The 18,133-nt window shown below is 42.7% G+C and overlaps 1 long non-coding RNA gene across 4 annotated transcripts in view; it reads left to right on the forward strand.

The window, feature by feature from the left end:
- LOC115892686 overlaps nucleotides 1-18,133 on the forward strand; it is a 102,610-nt gene that overhangs the window by 24,095 nt on the left and 60,382 nt on the right. The window lies entirely within an intron of this gene.

Raw genomic sequence — 18,133 nt, forward strand, 5'->3', positions numbered from 1 at the left:
CTAGTGTTACACATCTCTTCATCTATATCCTTTGTAATATCCTTTATAATAAACCAGTAAATGTGTTTCTCTGAGTTCTGTGAGCCACTCTAGCAAATTAGCTGAACCCAAGCAAGGAGTCGTGGGAACCCCTGATTGATAGCCAGTCCATCAGAAGCACAGGTCATAACCTAGGGCTCAAAACTGGTCTCAGAAGATGGGGTGGGGGAGCACCCTTGGGAACTGAGCCCTCACCCTGTGTGATTTGGTGCTGTCTACAGGTAGACAGTGTTGGAAGTGAATCGAATTAGAGGACACCCCGCTGGTGTCTGCTGTGGAATCACTTGCTCAGTGTGTAGGGAGGCTCCCCCATATTTGGTCACAGAAGCGTTTTGTGTTGATTGCTCTGTAAAAGTGTCCTGCTGGATCCTGTTGACACCAATGTGTCTGAGAGGACCAAGAAGGGACCCACCGCTGTGGAACGAGATGTAGGGTTTATCAAGGACTTACATACCGGGCAATCCAGGAGTGGTTGGCTGGACAGGAAAACTGCTGCTTTTCGCAAAGAGCACACAGTTCTTTAGCATTTTCACTTAGTACCCTCCACCTGGCAACCTCCATTTAACCCAAAACAAAGGGCCTTGCTTCCTTGCATGTCCTGCATTCCAAGGAATGAGTCAGGGGTCTGAACGTCCTTTGCAGATGAGGTGTGAACCTCCCGGTTGGCCACTCCCGATTCCCTAGCTCAGGACCCAACCCACATCCTTCTTAGACCCTAGGGTCATTCTCAGGGTGAGCTTGAGTTGTTGCTGTCAGGTACTTCTGCCATGCAGAACACAGAGGAAAAACCATGTGTGTATGTGTGTGTGTGTTTTTACACACAGACAAGCCTTAAAAATAGTGATCAAAATGATTTAACTCTTTATTATAAAAATGTCCGGCATATACAGTAGTAGAAGTAACAGTATAATGAGTCCCCGTGTTCACATCATGGCTTCTGCCCTTGTCAGGCATTGCCAGGCCTCTGTTATCTATGCTTCCCAGCCCCAAGACACAAACCACCCATTTTTTCTTGTTGGAATATTTTGAAGCAAATCCCACACATCATGTCATTTCACTGGAAGATACTTTATTACACATCCCTGACCGGTGAGGACGTTTTACAAGAACATAACCTCCCTGCTCTGTCACAGTCCATTCTTAACACTGTCTCATTCCCCTTACCAGGGAGATGGGAACTTCTCACAACTGCTTTGATTGAATCTGGCTCCAGACAAGGGTCATGCGTCAAGTGGCAGCTGTGCATGTCTTAATGCTGGCATGCAACAATGTGATACACACACGCAGTCTGCACCACAGCAGGTTAGAGCTACGAAAGGAGCTGCGTAGCTGCTGTTGACCTCAGAGCACTTGCAGAGATGAGTCTACCTTCCCATGGCCACAGGACATATGCGGGGAACACGCATGTCTCCCACATGAGTCACAAGTTTGCGACTGGAATCCCACAATCTCCGTGTGTAAGGGGATCCCGGGACGGCTCTTCCATAACATTTCCAGTGTTTGCATGACCGCATTTGGTGGCCAGCCCATTTCATGGTTGGAGGTCCCTGCTTTCCCTGAACTGGAAACAAATTTGATTGCAGCACCCTCAGCCTGGTTTTGGGAAGGCATTCCTGGCCAGTTAGTCGATGTCTCTCTTAAATGAGGGGCCCAGCACTGTCTTCCCACCCCACTGATGAGACTGCTTGGAAGTAGCCCTCCCTAGGGCTGCATGGTCCTTGACTCAGTCCTGCAGTCTCCCTTCCCATAGGATGCAGATGGCATGAAAGATGGAGTACCATTGGTGGCTCTTGAGGACTGGCCCAGGTCTTCGTGCCCTCCCAGCAAAAGGCTCGGTAGTACTGAGTGAAGAACAATTGTTCCAAGTGTTGAAGTCAGATAAAATATGTGGAAACAAATCTCTAAATTTACTGTTTTATTTGGGATACAATAATAGCAGTTTGAGGCTGATGCGGTTTGGATTTGTGTCCCTGCCCAAATCTCATGTCAAATTGGGATCCCCAGTGTTGGAGGAGGGGCCTGGTGGGTGGTGACTGGATCTTGGGGTGGACTTCCCCTTGCTGTTTTTGTGATAGTGAGTGAATTATCACGAGATCTGGTTGTTTAAAAGTTCGTAGCACCTCCTCCTGCTCTCTCTTCCTCCTGCTCCAGCCACATAGGACATGTCTGCTTCCCCTTTGCCTTCTGCCATGATTGTACGTTTCCTGAGGCCTCCCCAGCCATGCTTCCTGTACAGGTTGTGGAACCGTGAGCGAATTCAACCTCTTTTCTTTATAAATTACCCAGTCTCATAGTTCTTTATAGCAATTGAGAACATACTATACAGGGGCATTCTCACAGATTGGGTGGTCTTCACTATGTCCAAAGGACAAAGAGGAGGTTGCAGGTTTTGCACAAAGGAATGTATTGTTTGCCCAGGATGTTCATTGTCACTTTTAAGGTTATGGGAACTGGCAGGCTCTGACTGGTGAGTGACCTTGGTGGGTAAAATTAGTCTTAGAGTTGAAGCAGCTTGTTTCAGTAGCCACAGATAAAACTGGTTTCAGGCAACAGCAGGCAGTCTCAGCAGCCAGGCTCGCAGACCATTACATTCTTGAGCAATGGCTTGTGCCTTGAGTGGTTTTCTCCCCTGGCCTCAGCTCTGTTTAAGTTGGGTGTGACAAAAATGACCCGATTTGTATGATCGACTTCCACACAAGTCCCTCCCCTCTCAGCTATGAGAACACATACCTGCTTGGATTTTGTGTCTTTACAGATCCCAAATGAGGTCATGACAAGCAGCATTTATTGAGCATTAATGTGTGCAGGACTCCTCCTGAGCTTCCTAAGCTCCTATCAGTTCTCATGCCACTTCTATCCTATGAGGCATAATGTAATGATAAACTGTCGTTCTCTCAATTTCATGGCTGAGGACACCATGGCACAAAATGGTCACATAACTGCCCAAGGTCAGCAGCGAGGAGCCGCAGGGCAGGATCTGAATCCCAGACATCTGGGTCTAGAGCCTGGGTCTGTCTCTACCGTGCCACACTTTCTCCAGTTGTTGATAGGGGCTGGGCTGAGTTGCCTCTTCTTGGTCACGTCCACTCTGACTGCCCCATCCCTGAGGCAGCTCTAGAGCCTGGGTGGATTTGGGATGTGGGCAGAGGACAGGAACAGGGCCCCATGTATCTGGACACCACTGGACTCTGCATTTAGTAAGGAACAGAGGGTGGGAAAAATGGACCATTCTCAGCATTTTTTCATCCTGCAGTTTGCTTCACGGGGGTGGAAATCATCCATGTAACTGTATTGTATTGTATTCTGCCCAGAGTTTTTTATCTACTGGAAGGTCAGTCTGAGAGTTTACTTGGCTTTCACCAGCAGTGGAACCCACACGAAGTCTTTGGATGTAGGGATGCTGCCACACAGTGGAGGAAACGCCGTGATTTTCCATGCTATAATGTGCCATCCAGTTCCTGTGCCTCGCTGGGTCCTCCCCCATTTCTCACCCACCTCCACCTCCTCTCCTTCCTACAGGTCACCCCCCCATTTCCAGCCCCACCTTGGATGTCCATCACCCCACATGGGGGCAGGGCCCTGGCCAGGGTCCTCCAATCTGGACCTCACCCCGAGCACTCGTCAGGTGGCCCCAGACGAGGACCTCCACCCCGGGATGCCTGAGTCTGGGGGACTCTGCTTCTCATGCCATTTGGTCATAAAATGTGGCATTGTGGCCAAATGACTGCTTGAGGTGTTTTGCTCCCCACATGTGCCAAGTCCTAACTGAGTCAGGACCCCAAGGGAGCCCTATCACCTACCCAGACCTCGTGAGACTCCCATGAACGGGCCAGAGTTTGGCACAGGTTGAGGCCACTGCCCTCCCCTCTAAACCCCTGCCAGGCCTGCAGCTCGCTCAAGCCCACGCTTAAGACCCTGCTTACCCCCTCTCTTGGGGTCCCCTGCTCTCCACCAGCCAGCCCGGCTCCTCACACAGATGCTGCTCAGGCCCCAGGGAGTGGGAGGCATCCCAGAGATTAGCCCTTGTTGGTTCAATGAACCTCTCAGCACAGCCTGCCGGCGGGTGAGAGCCCAGTGAGGGTGGAAAAGAGAACCTGCACCTGTCCAAGAGGGCAGGAGACAGCTCCTGTGGCCGGAGACAGCGGGGGCCCTGGCTATCGGAAAGAAAGGTGTTTCTTCAAGGAGAGGAGGCGACCCCAGTGTGTCCTCATTGACATGGCTGGACCGGGCACCTGTAGCCATTAGGGTTGGCCAAAGGCATGCAGGGAATGGGTGTTTGTTTTGGGCACTCCCAGAGACGTGAGACATTTGGAATTGTTAGGATGTTTCTGTCTGTTGCAGGGCCTCTGCGGGGCTGGGGGTATCCGTGCAGCAAGGGTGGGCGGCTGAGATCAGTCTATACCCCGGGCCTGCTGGAGTGGTTTACACCCAGGGCCACATTTCAAGCCACGATGTTCCTGTTGTGAGAGGACAGCAGAAGGGCGGCATCTGGGGTCCTGCTGACCCTTGCACTCCTGGAAGCAGATTCTGTGAACCTCTCAGGCTCATCTACCCCTGTGAAGACCACCTCCACAGGGGAAGCTGTGGCTGCCACAATCGCGAAGGCCGGGAGGGGTGCCTGTCCGGGTCCTTGAGTCTTGAGAAACTCGGGGCCCTTCAGAAGGAAGCCGGATCACAGAGTACAGGAGCCCTCTGGCTTCTGAACCCCAGGAGGCATTCCCTGAAGGCTGTGCGGTTGCTGCTGCTGCTGCTGCTGCAGCTGTGTGTGGGCCCTTCCCGGTGCCTTGCCTCTCACCCTATCCCAAGGACTGGCTGCCTGGAAGCTCCAGGGATGCTGGGAAGAGAATGGTGGGTGCCAGGCATCTCGGGATCCTGGGGAATGGCAGGCAGCTCAGAGGGTGTGGCTGGCAAGGGCCTCCGTCTCCACCTCCCTATAGAGGCTGGAGGTGGGGCTTCTATGAGTTGAATGGGTCCATCCAGCAAGCCCACCTGACAGGCTCAGAACCTGCCTGCAGGGGGGATGCAGGGGAGGCCCCCTAGGCTTCCTGGGGGAGGAGGTCATAGGAGGGGAGGCCCTGCAGGCCGGCTTCACTCACAGGGCTGGAGACGTTTTTTCTCTGTCAAAATACATTTTCCCAGAAAATATGATTAAGCTGCCAAAATTACTCCACACAGATAAGATGAAGAGCACCACAAAACGGAATAGAGCAGTTGGCTTTATCTTTAAAAAAATCTGGAGAACCCAGAATGGCTTCAGCATACAGCCAGGGAGATAGCCCTGAGGTCTGGCAGGAAGAGGGCTTCCTGCTGTGATGATCTGCCCCCGACTGGGCAGCCATCCTCATGCTGGGGGGCCTGCGGGGTGGGCCTGCCTTCTCTCCCATGGTTTCCTGGGGATGTTTTCAGCCCAGCTAGGGTGGGGCGACCCCTGGCACCCCTGTGTCCCGTAGCTCCCCATGGAGAGGAGGGGACTCAGGCCCAGGGGAGGGAAACGGGTGGGGAAGCCTCCAGGACCCTGCCCCCTAAGGGTCCTCGGGCCTAGGCCAGCTCCCCCAGGCTCCACTGAGGATCCCAGTCTCTCCTGAGGACCCGAGCCTCATCCTCTGCTTCCTGCTGTCCGTGAGGAGAAAGAGGCTTAGGGAGAAAGGTCAATGGGCTTTGGAGCCAGCCATGTCTGGATTTGAATCCAGGACCCCTCATTTTCTAATGGGTGACGCTGCGGCGACACTGGCAGCGTTCAGAACCCTTCTGAGCCTTGCTGTTGCCACCTGTAGACAAGGATTGCAGAGCCACTGCTGGGGCCATGAAAGGGGGACTTCAGTATAGAAAGGGGCAGCAGGAATTCTCCCCAGAAACATGAGTTTCAGAGTCCAGCTGTGCACCAAGCCCAGTGTCTTCAAAGAAAGGAGTCCTGGAGTCCCAGGAGATTCACCCACTCTGGGTTTCCTGGCACGGTCAGCCCTGTCTACTTCCACACTGATCATATGTAATCGGGTGAAGAGTGCACCTGACTCCCCTTAACACTGCAGGCAGATTTCACAAGTGCACCCTTAGACTCTCAAACACTGCAGTGGCCTCCCTCCTGCTAAACCATTGTAAAGTTCCAGACTCCTCCTTTGCCTAGGTCCTAACCCAGCACCTTCTTTTTGGGATATTTTTCCTCCCTGTTCATAACTTTCAGGGCAGATTCTGGCTCCACAGAAGAGAGACCAGCCATTCCACCAGGACTACAAACCTAACTGAGGTTCTTGTTCTTTAAAACTGGTACTGACTTTAAAATTATGAAATATTTCAAAGACACAGAAAAACGTCACGGTCCTATCACTGTACACCGGTCACTCAGATTCAACCAGTGTTCATGATTTATCCTCTTTGCTTCAGATTAACTTATTTTTTAAGGAAACAAACATTATGGGCACAGTTGAAAGCCATTTCTGCACATCCCTAACTACTGTCCCCTTCTTCCTTCCCAGGTGGGCACAACTACTTGGAAGCAGGTATTCAGCTTTTCTATCCATGTTTTATTATTATTATTGCATGTATATGTGGCCACAGGCAATGCACTTTTTAGAAGGTTCTCTAGGGCATTGCTGGGAAACAGAATTTCTGGTTGCAGGAAATGAGCTCTTGCAGCCTTTCTAGCTGAGGGCAAACGGTTTTCTTGTTGGGTGTACCAGTTACTTTTCCTGTGAGCAAGAGTTCCCCTAGCTCCACATTCTGTCCCAGTCTTAAATTTTCATATTTAAAGTTTTCATTTCTTCCCTAGTCTGGTTGCTGTGAAATTGTAATTCTTTATGGTTATATTTTGAATTCTCTGACTAGAAATGAAGTAAAGCACCTTTTCATCTGTTTACTGACCATTTGGGGTTTGTCTTCAGTGAAATGCAAATCTATGTGTCTTCCTATTAGATTTTTGTAATTTTTATATTTTTAAGGAGATCTGCATATATATTGTGGCTTCAAAATCTCTTTTAAAAAATATATCTTGCAAATCTCCTAGTGTGCAACTTATCTTTCCAATCTCTGTAGATTGGCATCTGTCGAACAGTTTTAAGTAACAACAGCAAATGTACAAGTATGGAATCTCATGTCTTATTGAATGAACCATTCTCTTCTACAGAGTCCTGACGATATTTTCTTGTGTTAGCTCCTAAAGTCTTCATGGTGCTACATGCACATTTAGTCTGCATCCAGCTGGAATTGGTTGTGTGTATGGCAGAGGTGGAGACCCATTTTCACTCTCTTCCATGACACTCACCCATGTCCCTTTCCTCTGGTCTGAAGCTCTGCCTTTGCCTTGCCCTGGGCTGCCTGCACTTGGGGTCTGTTTCTGGACTCTGTGTTCTGTTCTGTTCTTGCCCACTCTTTATCCCTATGTGAATTATTTGGCTTCAAATTGAGTTGCAGGGCAAGTCTCAAGTAGGGCAAGTCTTCCCCTGGACTTTCCTTCCTCAAGTGGGTGTGGGCTTTGCTAAGGCTTTTGACCCTCCACGTGCATTTTAGAACCAATATGTCAATTTCCAAAAATCTTATGGAGATTTTGATGGGATTACATTAAATCCACTGATGATTGTGAAGGACTAACATTGTGATATCAAGTCTTCCTATCCATAGCTTTTCATGTAACCATCTTCCTATCCGTACATATCCTAAAACATCATGTTGTAAATCTCAAATATACACAATAAAATGTATTTTAAAATATTTAGATCTTTTAAAATGTCTCTCAATCAGTCTTATGCATTTCCCCCTCACAAAGTCTCATGTATCTTTTGTTAGACTTATTTTATGCACCTTTAAAATTGATTTAATTAAATGGTAAAGCATTGTAAACTGTTAGTTTTCAAATTTTCTATGTTTTTCTGGTCTATAGAAATACAGTTGAGTTTTGAATATGATCTCATTATCTAGGGCTCTTGCTAAATTTGAATTCTAATAATTTTCCTGTCACTTCTTTTTCCTTGGGTTTTCTATGTAGACAGTCAAATCAATTGTAAATGACACATTTGTTTCCTCCTTTCCAATTCTTACATGCTTAAAAAAGAATTTTACTTGTCTGCTTTTGCTGGCTAAGCACCTCCAGTGAATGTTGAATAGAAGTTGTGAACATAGATGTCCTTGTTATGTCCTGATGTTAAAGGGGACTGCTTTTCAACATTTGTGCATTGTGTATGAGTCTTTTTGCTTAACTTGTTAGGTTGGGCAAATGTCTTTGTATTCCAAATTTGCTAAGACTTAACAAATGTTTTTATCAAAGATATTTTTCCATTTTGTTATTGTGATAAAACACACATAACATAAGAAACATAAGATTTCCATCTTAATCATCCTTTTTTTTTTTTTTTTTTTTTGAGACAGAGTCTTCCTCTGTCTCCCGAGCTGGAGTGCAGTGGGGAGGTCTCAGCTCACTGCAACCTCTGCATCAAGTGATTCTTGTGCCTCAGCCACTCGAGTAACTGGGATTACAGGTGCCTGCCACCACGCCAGGCTAATTTTTATATTTTTAATAGAGACAGGGTTTCACCATGTTGGCCAGGCTGGTCTTGAAATCCTGGCTGCAAGTGATCTACCTGCCTTGGCCTCTCAAAATGCTGGCATTACAGTTGTGAGCCACCATGACTTGCCTTAACCATTTTCAAGTGTAGAGTTCAGTGGTAATAGGTACATTCATATCATTGTGCAACCATCACCACCATCCATCTCCAGAACTCTTTCATTTTGCAAAACAGAAGCTCTATGCCCATTAAACACTAACTCCTCATTCTACCCTCTCCCCAGCCCCTGGCAACACCATTCCAGCTTACTGTCTCTATGATTTGGACTACTATAAGTGCCTCATATAAGGGAATCCTATGGTATTTGTCTTTTTGGGGTTGGCTTATTTCATTTAGTATAGGCTCCTCAAGGTTTGTGTATGTTGTAGTGTGTGTCAGAATTGCTTTCCTTTTCAGAGGTGAGATTCCATATAAATTCTTTGTATGCACCAAATTTCATTTTCTGTATGCACCAAATTTCATTTTCTGTATGCACCAAATTTCACTTATTCTTTCATCCATTGATGGACACTTGGATTTCTTCTATGTTTTAGATATTGTGAATCGTACAAATATCTTTTTGAGACTCTGCTTTCTTTTGCTTACATGACCTGAAGTAAAATTGCTGCATCATGTGGTAATTCTATGCTCAATTTTTTGAGAAACCACCATATTGTTTTCCACAGTGTCTGCACCATTTTACATTCCCATCAACAGTGTACAAGGGTTTCAATTGCTCCACGACCTCACCAACACATGTTATTTTCTGTTTTCTTTTGATAGTAGCCATCCTAATAGATGTGAGGTGGTGTCTCATTAGAGTTTTGATTTGCATTTCCCTAATAGTTAGTGATATTGAACATCTTTCCCTCTGCTTATTGGTCATTTTTACATCTTCTTTAGGTAAATGTTTATTACAGTTCTTTGCCCATTTTTAAATTGGGTTGTTTGCTTTTTGTCACTGAGTTTTAGGAATTCTCTATATTCTGGATAACAATCCAGATAACAATCTCTTATCAGAGAGATATAATTTGCAAACAATTTATCCAATTCTATGGATTGCCTTCTTACTTTGTTGATAGTGTCTTTTAATGCACAAAATTTTAAAATTTTTACAAAATAAAGTCCAATTTGTCTATTTTTTTTCTTTTGTTGCCTGTGCCTTTGGTGTCATATCTAAGAAAACATTGCCAAGTACACTTTCATGAAGATTTCTCCCTATTTTTCTTGTAAGAGTTTCATAGTTTCACCTTTTACATTTAGATCTTTGATCCATGTTGAGTTAATGTTTGTATATGGTATTAGGTAAGGGTTTAACTTCATCCTTTTGCATGTGGAAATGCAGTTTGCTCAGCTCGTTTGTTGAAAAGATCATCTTTTCCTACTGAATGGTCTCAGCACCTTTGTTGAGAATTATTTGGACATTATTCTGAGGGTTTATTTGTGGACTGTTTAGTCTATTTCGTTGGTCTAGATGTCTGTCTTTATGACAATATCACACTGTTTTGATTACTGTAGCTCTGTGGTGAGTTTTGAACTCAAAGTGTGAATTCTCCAATTTCATTCATCTTTTTCAGAATTTTCTTGACAATTTAGGGTTTCTCGACATTCAGTATAAATTTCAGAATGGGTTTTGAAATTTTGATAGGGACTGCATTAAATATATAGATTTTCTTTGCATAATATTGACATTTCAGCAATATTAGGTCTCCCAATCTATAATCATGAGTGCCATCCATTTGTTTTTGCCTTATTTGATTTTTTTTCAGAAATATTTTATAGTTTTTTTGTACAAAACTTTTATTTCCTTGGTTAGGTTAATTCCTAAGTATTGCAAATGGAGTCATTATCTTAAATTCCTTTACGGATTTTTTCCTTGTTAGTGTATAGAAATGCAAATATTGACTTTTGTGTGTGGACTTTGCTGCTAATTCACTGAATTTGTTTCTTAGTTCTAGCAGTTTTTTTTTGGTGAAACCCTCAGGGTTTTCTACCTATGAGATAATATTATCTATGAACAGAGACAATTTTACTTCTTTCTTTCCAATTTAGATTCCTTTCATTTTTTTTCATGCTTAATTGTTCTGGCAAGACTTCTAGTACAGTGTTATATAGAAGTTTTGATGGCAGGGATCCTTGCTTTGTTCCCAATCTTAGAGGAAAAGCTCTCAGTCTTTCACCATTGAGAATGATGTTTGCTGTAGGGTGTTAATATATGGCTTTTATTATCTTGAGGTAGTTTCCTTCTATTACTACTTTTGTAGTGCTTTTATCATGAAAGGATGTTTTGTTCATTATGTTTTTACCGGACTTTAGTAAGGGGTATACTAGCTTCATAGAATGAGTTAGACAGTGTCTCCTCCTTTTTAATCTTTTTTGAAAAGTTTGAGAAGGAGTGGTATTAGTTCTTCTGTAAATATTTTGTAGAATTCAGTAGTGAAACCAATCAGCTGCAGGGCTTTTCTATGCCAGGAGATTTTTGAGTAGTGATTCAATTTCCTTACTAGTTACAGATCTATTCAGATTTTCTATTTTTTTGTGGTTTAGTCTTGGTAGATTTTGTATTTATAGACATTTTCCCTTTCGTCTAAGTTATCTAATTTGTTGAAGTATAGTTGCTCATAGTACTGTCTTACAATCCTTTTCATTGCTGTAGAATTGATGGTGATGTCCCCACTTTCATTTCTGATTTTAGTAACTCGAGTCTTCTCTCTTTTTTCTTAGTCTATCTGGCTAAATGTTTGAAAAAACAAATTTTGGTTACGTTAATTTTCTCTTATTTTTATATTGTCGATTTCACTTGTCTCTAGGCTTTACCATTTCCTCCTTCTGTTAGTTTTGGGTTTAGTTTGTTCCTAAGATATAAAGCTAGGTTGTTGATTTGAGAGATCTTTTTTTTTTTTTTTTTTTTAATGTAAGCATTGATAGCTATACATTTCTCCCTTAGAACTGCTTTCACTGCCTCCCATAAGTTTTGGTATGTTGTGTTTTATTTTCATTTGTCTCTAAGTATTTTCTAATTTTCTTTTTGAATTCTTCTTTGATCCACTGGTTAAGAGTGTGTTGTTTAATTTCTAAAGCTTTGCAAATTTTTCAGTTTTCCTTGTTATTGGTTTCTAATTATATCCTGTCATGGTTGGAGAAGATACTTTATGTGATATATATCTTTTGAAACCTATTGAAATTTAATTTGTGGCCTAACATATGGCCTATCCTGGAAACTTCTCAAGTGCACTTGAGAAGAGTATGTATTCTGTTGTTGCTGGGTAGACTGTCCTTTACATGTTTGTTAGATCTAGTTGGTGTTGTTCAAGTCCTCTGTTTTCTTACTTATCTTCTGTCTAGTTATTTTGTCTATTATTGAGAGTAGGATATTGATGTCTTCAAATTTTATTATAGAACTGCCTATTTTTACTTTCAATTCTATCAATTTTTGCTTTATTTATTTTGATGGTCTGTTGTTAGATGTATAAATGTTTATGAGTGCTATATCTTCTTGTGAATTGAAGCTTTTATTAATATAGAATATCTTTTATGTCTCTTGCAATCTTTTGAAGTTTAAAGTCTATTTTGCCTCATATTAGCATAGAGCCATGATTGGTCTCTTTTGGTCATTATTTCCATGGAATATCCTTTTTCATTCTTTCACTTTCAACCTCTTTAGATCTAAAGTAAGTTTCTCATAGACAGCATGCATTTGCATCATTATTTTAAAAATCTATTCTGCGAATCTCTGTCTTTTGGTTGAAAAGCTTAAGCCATTTTACACTTAATTAGTAACAACACGGGTGCTATGGTTTGAATATTAGTCCCCAGCAAAACTCATGTTAAAATTTAATTGCCATAGCAACAGTGCTAAGGAGTGGGGCCTCTGCGAGGTGATTAAGTCATGAAGGCTCCTTATTGTGGGTAGGATTAATGCCCTTTTAAACAGTTGACTTTGATGCCCTTGTGTCTCTTGCCCTTCTGCTGATGATACAAAAAAGAAGGTGCTTTGGACTTTGACTTCCCAGCCTCCAGAACTTTGAGAAAATAAGTTTATATTTGTAAATTATCTACTCTGTGGTATTCTGTTATAGCAGCACAAATGGACTAAAGCAAAGACTTACTTCTGCAATTTGGCTATTTACTTTCTGTGTGCCTTATTGCTTTTGTGTCCCTCATTTCCTCCATTAGTGTCTTCTGTCATGTTTAGTCAATATTTTTGTTGTAGTAAAACAGTTAAATTCCCTTCTCATTTCCACTTGTGTATATTCTTTAGCTATGTCTTTTGAGGTTACTATAGGGATTACGTGTAACATCCTAAAGTTATAATATTCTAATTTAAATTTATAACAGCTTAACGTTAACAACATACAAAAATTATCTTCCTTTAAGAGCTCTGCCCTCATCCCTTCAGTTGTTGATGTCACAAAATTACATCTTTATACATTGCATGTCCAAAACGTAAACTAATAATTTTTTAATGTATTAGTCTCTTAAGTGGAAAACAAATGTGGAATTATAAACTAAAGTTACAATAATACTTTTAGTCTTTTTTTCAATGTGATAGTCTCTTATATCATGTAAGAAAAGTGAAGTTACACACTATTGTTTCAAAAATACTAGCTTTTATAATTTCCTGTGTATTTTCCTTTACTAAAATTTTAATTTCTTCATATGCTTTCAAATTACTGTCTAGTGTTCTTCCATTTCAACATGCAAGACTCCCTTTAGCATTTCTTGCAGGGAGTGCCTAGAGGTAACAAACTTCCTTAGCGTTTGTTTATCTGAGAATGTCTTAATTTTCTCCCTCACTTTTATAGGACAGTTTTCCTGGGTATAGGATTATTGGTTTACAGGCTATTTTCTTTTAACACTTCGAACTTATCAGCCCACTGTTTTCTGGCTTCCAAAGTTTGTGATGAGCTATCTGCTAATAATGTTATTGAGGATCCTTTGTGTGTACCAAACTGCAATCTCTTTTGTTGCTTTCAAACTCTCTTTTTGTCTTTGGCTTTTGCCAATTTAATTGTAAAGTGTGTCAGTGTGGGTTTCTTTGAATTAATCATACTTGAAATTCATTGAGCTTCTTGGATGTCTATATTCATGTATTTCATCAATTTTGGGAAGTTTTTTTGATTATTATTTCTTTAAACATTCTCTCTGCCTCTTTTGCTCTCTTCTCCTTCTGGGATTTCCACGTATGTTGGTCTTCTTGGTGCAGGTCCTTTTGGTTCTCTTTACTTTTTCTCAATCTTTTTTCTTTCTGTTCCTCAGACTTGACAATTTCCATTCTCCTATCTTCAAGTTTGCTGATTATTTCTTTTTCTTACTCAAATTTGCTTTTGAATCCCTCTACTGAATTTTATTTCAGTTATTGTACTCTTCGGCTCTAGAGTTTTGTTTTAGTTTTTCTGTCTCTTAGTTGATATTTCCATTTGTTCATAAATTGCTTTCTTAACTTCCTCCAAATATTCCTGTAGTTCTTTGAGCATCTTTAAGACCATTGTTTTAAAATATTTATTCAGTACATCTGCCATCAGGTGTTTTGCAGGGACAGTTTCTGCTGTCAAAATTTTTCTTTTGAATGGGCCATAACTTCTTATTTATTTGTATGCCTTGTAATTTTTTGTTGAAAACTGGAACTTTGAGTCTAATAATATAACTCAAAGTTGTATTATTATAAATAATATTATTTAAATATTAAATATTAAAATAAAATCAGATATTTTCCCTTCCCTAGGGCTTGCTGTTTTTTTTTTTGTTATTCTTTTTTGATTGTTATAAGGCATCTCTGTGCCAAGGATCAACCTAAAGTGTCAACTCAAGTTCTTCTCAGGTCTTTTCTGAGTCTCTGCCTTTCCTTAGGTATGTACAGGACTGTCTGTTTCCCCTCTTATACATGGTTGCTTTTGAGCGGCTTAGTCTTCAATGCCTAGCTCCCAAGTGGGGAAGAAAAATAAAACAAAGGGTAGGGTGGGAATGGCACCAGCCCTTTAAATGCCCTGGATGCCACTTTGGCCGAAGGAGAGGGGCATACAACAATGTGGTGAGGGCCTGGGAGTGCCACAATGGCCACTACCTCTGTCTGCATCTCTGTGATCAGAAGCAGCAATCAGAGCACCAATCTCAGATATATGGAGGACAGGATCTTTTTGTCCACTCTGGAATCCACTAGTTGTGTTTCAGGAACGTGTGCACAGCTGCCTGCCCCAGGGCTGGGGACTGGAGCTGGGTAGCTGGTATGAAGGGTAACTAAGAGTTAGAATTGACTGTAGTTAATGGCAATTGAATGTCCTAAACTTTTCCTTGAAGTTACAGTCTTCAATAGACTCTAGAGTTCCAAAATAGCTACTTCAGAGAGATTCTGCCAGTGCAATTGTCATCTTGGTGGAGAGACAGATTTCTGGTGCTTCCTTTTCTGCTGTCTTCCCAGAATGTTTGCTAAGAGTTTTTAATTCATGAGCTATTGAATTTTATCAAATCCCCCCCTTTTTTACATCTATTGATAATCTTGACTTTTTGTTTTATCCATTATGTGATAAACTACATTCAACAATTTTAAACCAACGTTGCATTTTTGAGATAAACCCTACTTTGCCATGTCATCAGTTTTTAAGTACTACATTCAAATTCCTAAAATTTGTGTAGGATTTCAAATTTATGTTTTTGAGTGATCTTGCATTAGAAGTCATTTAGGTTTGGTATCAGTGTTTTACCATCCTTATAACTCAAGTGCTTACATGCTCTGGAGAAGTTGTGCAATTGCAGAGAACTTTTGCCCAATATGTCACCTGACTGGAAATTGCCTGTAAAGCCATCTGGGCCTGGTGCTTTTTATGTGAAAAGATTTTAACTTTTAATTCAGTTTAATTTTAATTGTTATGAGAAAATTTGAGCCATCATTCTTAGATAAGCTTTTCAAATGGACTGTAACATGCATATGGAAAAATGTCCAGTTCGTTAGTTACAACTTCAGGAATTTTTACAGTGAACACACTTATATGACCATCATCCAGATCAGTCCCATTGTAGCCCCTCCTGTTCCCACCTATGTGTGGGTGTTTTATCAAATACTTGTCTGTACTTATTGAAATGGCCATAGGTTTTCTCCTTTATTATGTTAATGTGGTGGAATACAAATGATAGGTCAACCTTGCATTTCTGGAATAAGCCCAACTTGAATGTTCTATTACCATTCACATATACTGCTGAATTTGATTTGCTAATATTTTCTTTAAGATATTTGCATTTATGCTCATGAGAAAGAATGATGTCTAATTTTCCATTCTCAAAGTGTCCTTTTCAGTTTTGGGAAGCAACGTTATGATGGCCTCATAAAACAAGTTGCTGCATCTGTGTGTTTGTTGCTTTCAATTGCAAGGAATTGAGCATCCAAACTTAAAAGTTACTTAAAAAGTCACAGAATTATTTCACATTACAAGTAGAGAGGGAGCTGGTGCCAGGGCTGATTCAGTGGCTCATTGCTGTCATCCAGGGCCCAGGCTCTGTCCATCTTTTCTGTCTGCCATTCTGGGTCTGTTGGCCTTCTGTCTTTGGGCTTGCTGCCTCATGTTCACAAGATGGCTGCTTCAGCTCCAGGTTCTGTTTTCCCACACTATCTCCCCCAACTATAATGTTCAGAGACAAGATCACAGGCAATCAGCAAATCAACTGCCCGAGAAGAGAGGGGGTGAGAAGGGAGGGAGTGAGAGACACAGAGAAATGCATCTTGGCTTCTCCTTTCTTTTTATGATAGAGGAAAAATGTCTTCCTCAATGTCCACAGAAGATTTCTCTTAATGTCTCATTGGCCAATACTGGATTGTATGTCCACATATGAACATGTCACTTCAAAAGGAATTAGACTTCTGAGACTGGCTTGGCCCAATTTATGATGCACCTTCATCCCCTTGGAGTTAGGCTGTGGCTCTGTGAACACCGGTGAGGTTTGCTGGCCCGAAAAAGGAGAAATGTCTGTCAGCTAACTTTATTTGCTACACTCAGTGTCTTAGAAATTTAGTAGGCTGGTAACTGTCTGTAGGGAGCACTGGTCCATGTTTCAAGACCTGATTTATGCCTGTGAACTGGACTCCTAAAAATTCCTCAGTTTCCAGGAGCGAAGGTAGATGATGCTATTTATTTATGTTAGTAATATAGAAGTTAGATCCTATCATGTATGAATACAAGTGACCAAGGACTGTGCCCCTAAGCTGAAGCAGGCTGAAAAACAAGATGTCCTATACCTCTTAACCATGAGACTTGGAATGAGTTTACGGCTGCTGTTAAAACTTGAAAAAAGGTAGCTTTAATTTCCCACACACTTTGTGAACAAGGCTTGGCTGGGAAGCTGGAGACCACAAGTTAGTACATTCCCATGAAGGCTGCCAACAGAGAGTCTGGTCACACACCGGTCTCATGCACGGAGGTGACGACCACATCCCTTAAAGAAAGGCCCTGTGCCATTTCCAGAGCTTTTCTCTTTTCTCATCATGGTGTTGGATTTTAATGGAAACCAGGAAACTTGATGCACCGAGCCCAAGAAACAGAAACAGAAGCAGAAAGCTTCAGTGGAAAACAACTATCCAGTTAAAGGTATTTTCAGGAGCTTTGGCTCTGTTCCAGGAAGGATGGCAAGAAGAGAGCAGAATGCCCTGCCTGGGAGCCAGACAACCTGTGTTTAACTCACAGCATCATCACATACAACTGAAATGATCTCGGGCACCCCTGCACCCCAGCCTCTTCAGCAGAACGAGAGCGTGATGCCCACACTGCTCACCTTGCGCGAAGAAATGACCATCGAGCCTACCAATTCTTGCGGTGTAACCAAGGGTGCTGAGGCCCAGCCGCCGGGCCAGCTGGCTTGGAGTTGCTGATGGAGGCCGGGGGCTCTGCTCCCTCTGTCTCCAGTGCTCCAGCAGGCGGGCCTGGGAGTGTGCACGTGGTCCTGGGAGAAGCATGGCAAGGCAAGTGGAAGCAAGCAAAGCCTGCAGGGCTTTGCTTGGGGTTGGAGCACTGTTACTTCTGCCCTTTTCTGTCCTATTGACCAAACCCAGAGGCTAGGGACAGGGAAATGCCCCCTGCCTTTTAAGTGGGGCAACCACAAAGTGCCTGGCAAGGTTCTGGATGTGTAATCTTGCTACTCAGAGTAAGGTGATGCAGTGGATTGAATTAGTGTTCTGATGACCATAGTGCCAGTCAGTGGGCCCTGTGAATTGTCGCATGACTTGTATGCAGTTAAGAAGAATGTCAGCAGATGGTGCTGAGTTTTAGCTCTGACCCAGGTGCTCCGTACCCTGGGCTCTCTGTGCTGCCTCCTCCTCACTTTATTTGGAGGTGTTTGAGCCCAGTGGCCATCGCTGAGGAATCAGGATGTGGGGCTTAGGCAAGGAGGTGGCTTCGTCTTGGCACTTGGCTTTGCTGCTTCCACTCTGTGTCGCTTAGGGATTCTCAGTCTCACGAAGGCTCAGTGTTCTCAGGCATGGCCCGAGGCAGCTGTGTCTGGCATGGAGAACCAGTCCAGTTAATGGTTCTTATTGCTCCTGGTAGCTCCAGGGCCCACTGTGGACAAGAGTCCTG

Source organism: Rhinopithecus roxellana, chromosome 13, assembly GCF_007565055.1.
Source record: "Rhinopithecus roxellana isolate Shanxi Qingling chromosome 13, ASM756505v1, whole genome shotgun sequence".
NCBI classification, from domain to species: domain Eukaryota; kingdom Metazoa; phylum Chordata; class Mammalia; order Primates; family Cercopithecidae; genus Rhinopithecus; species Rhinopithecus roxellana.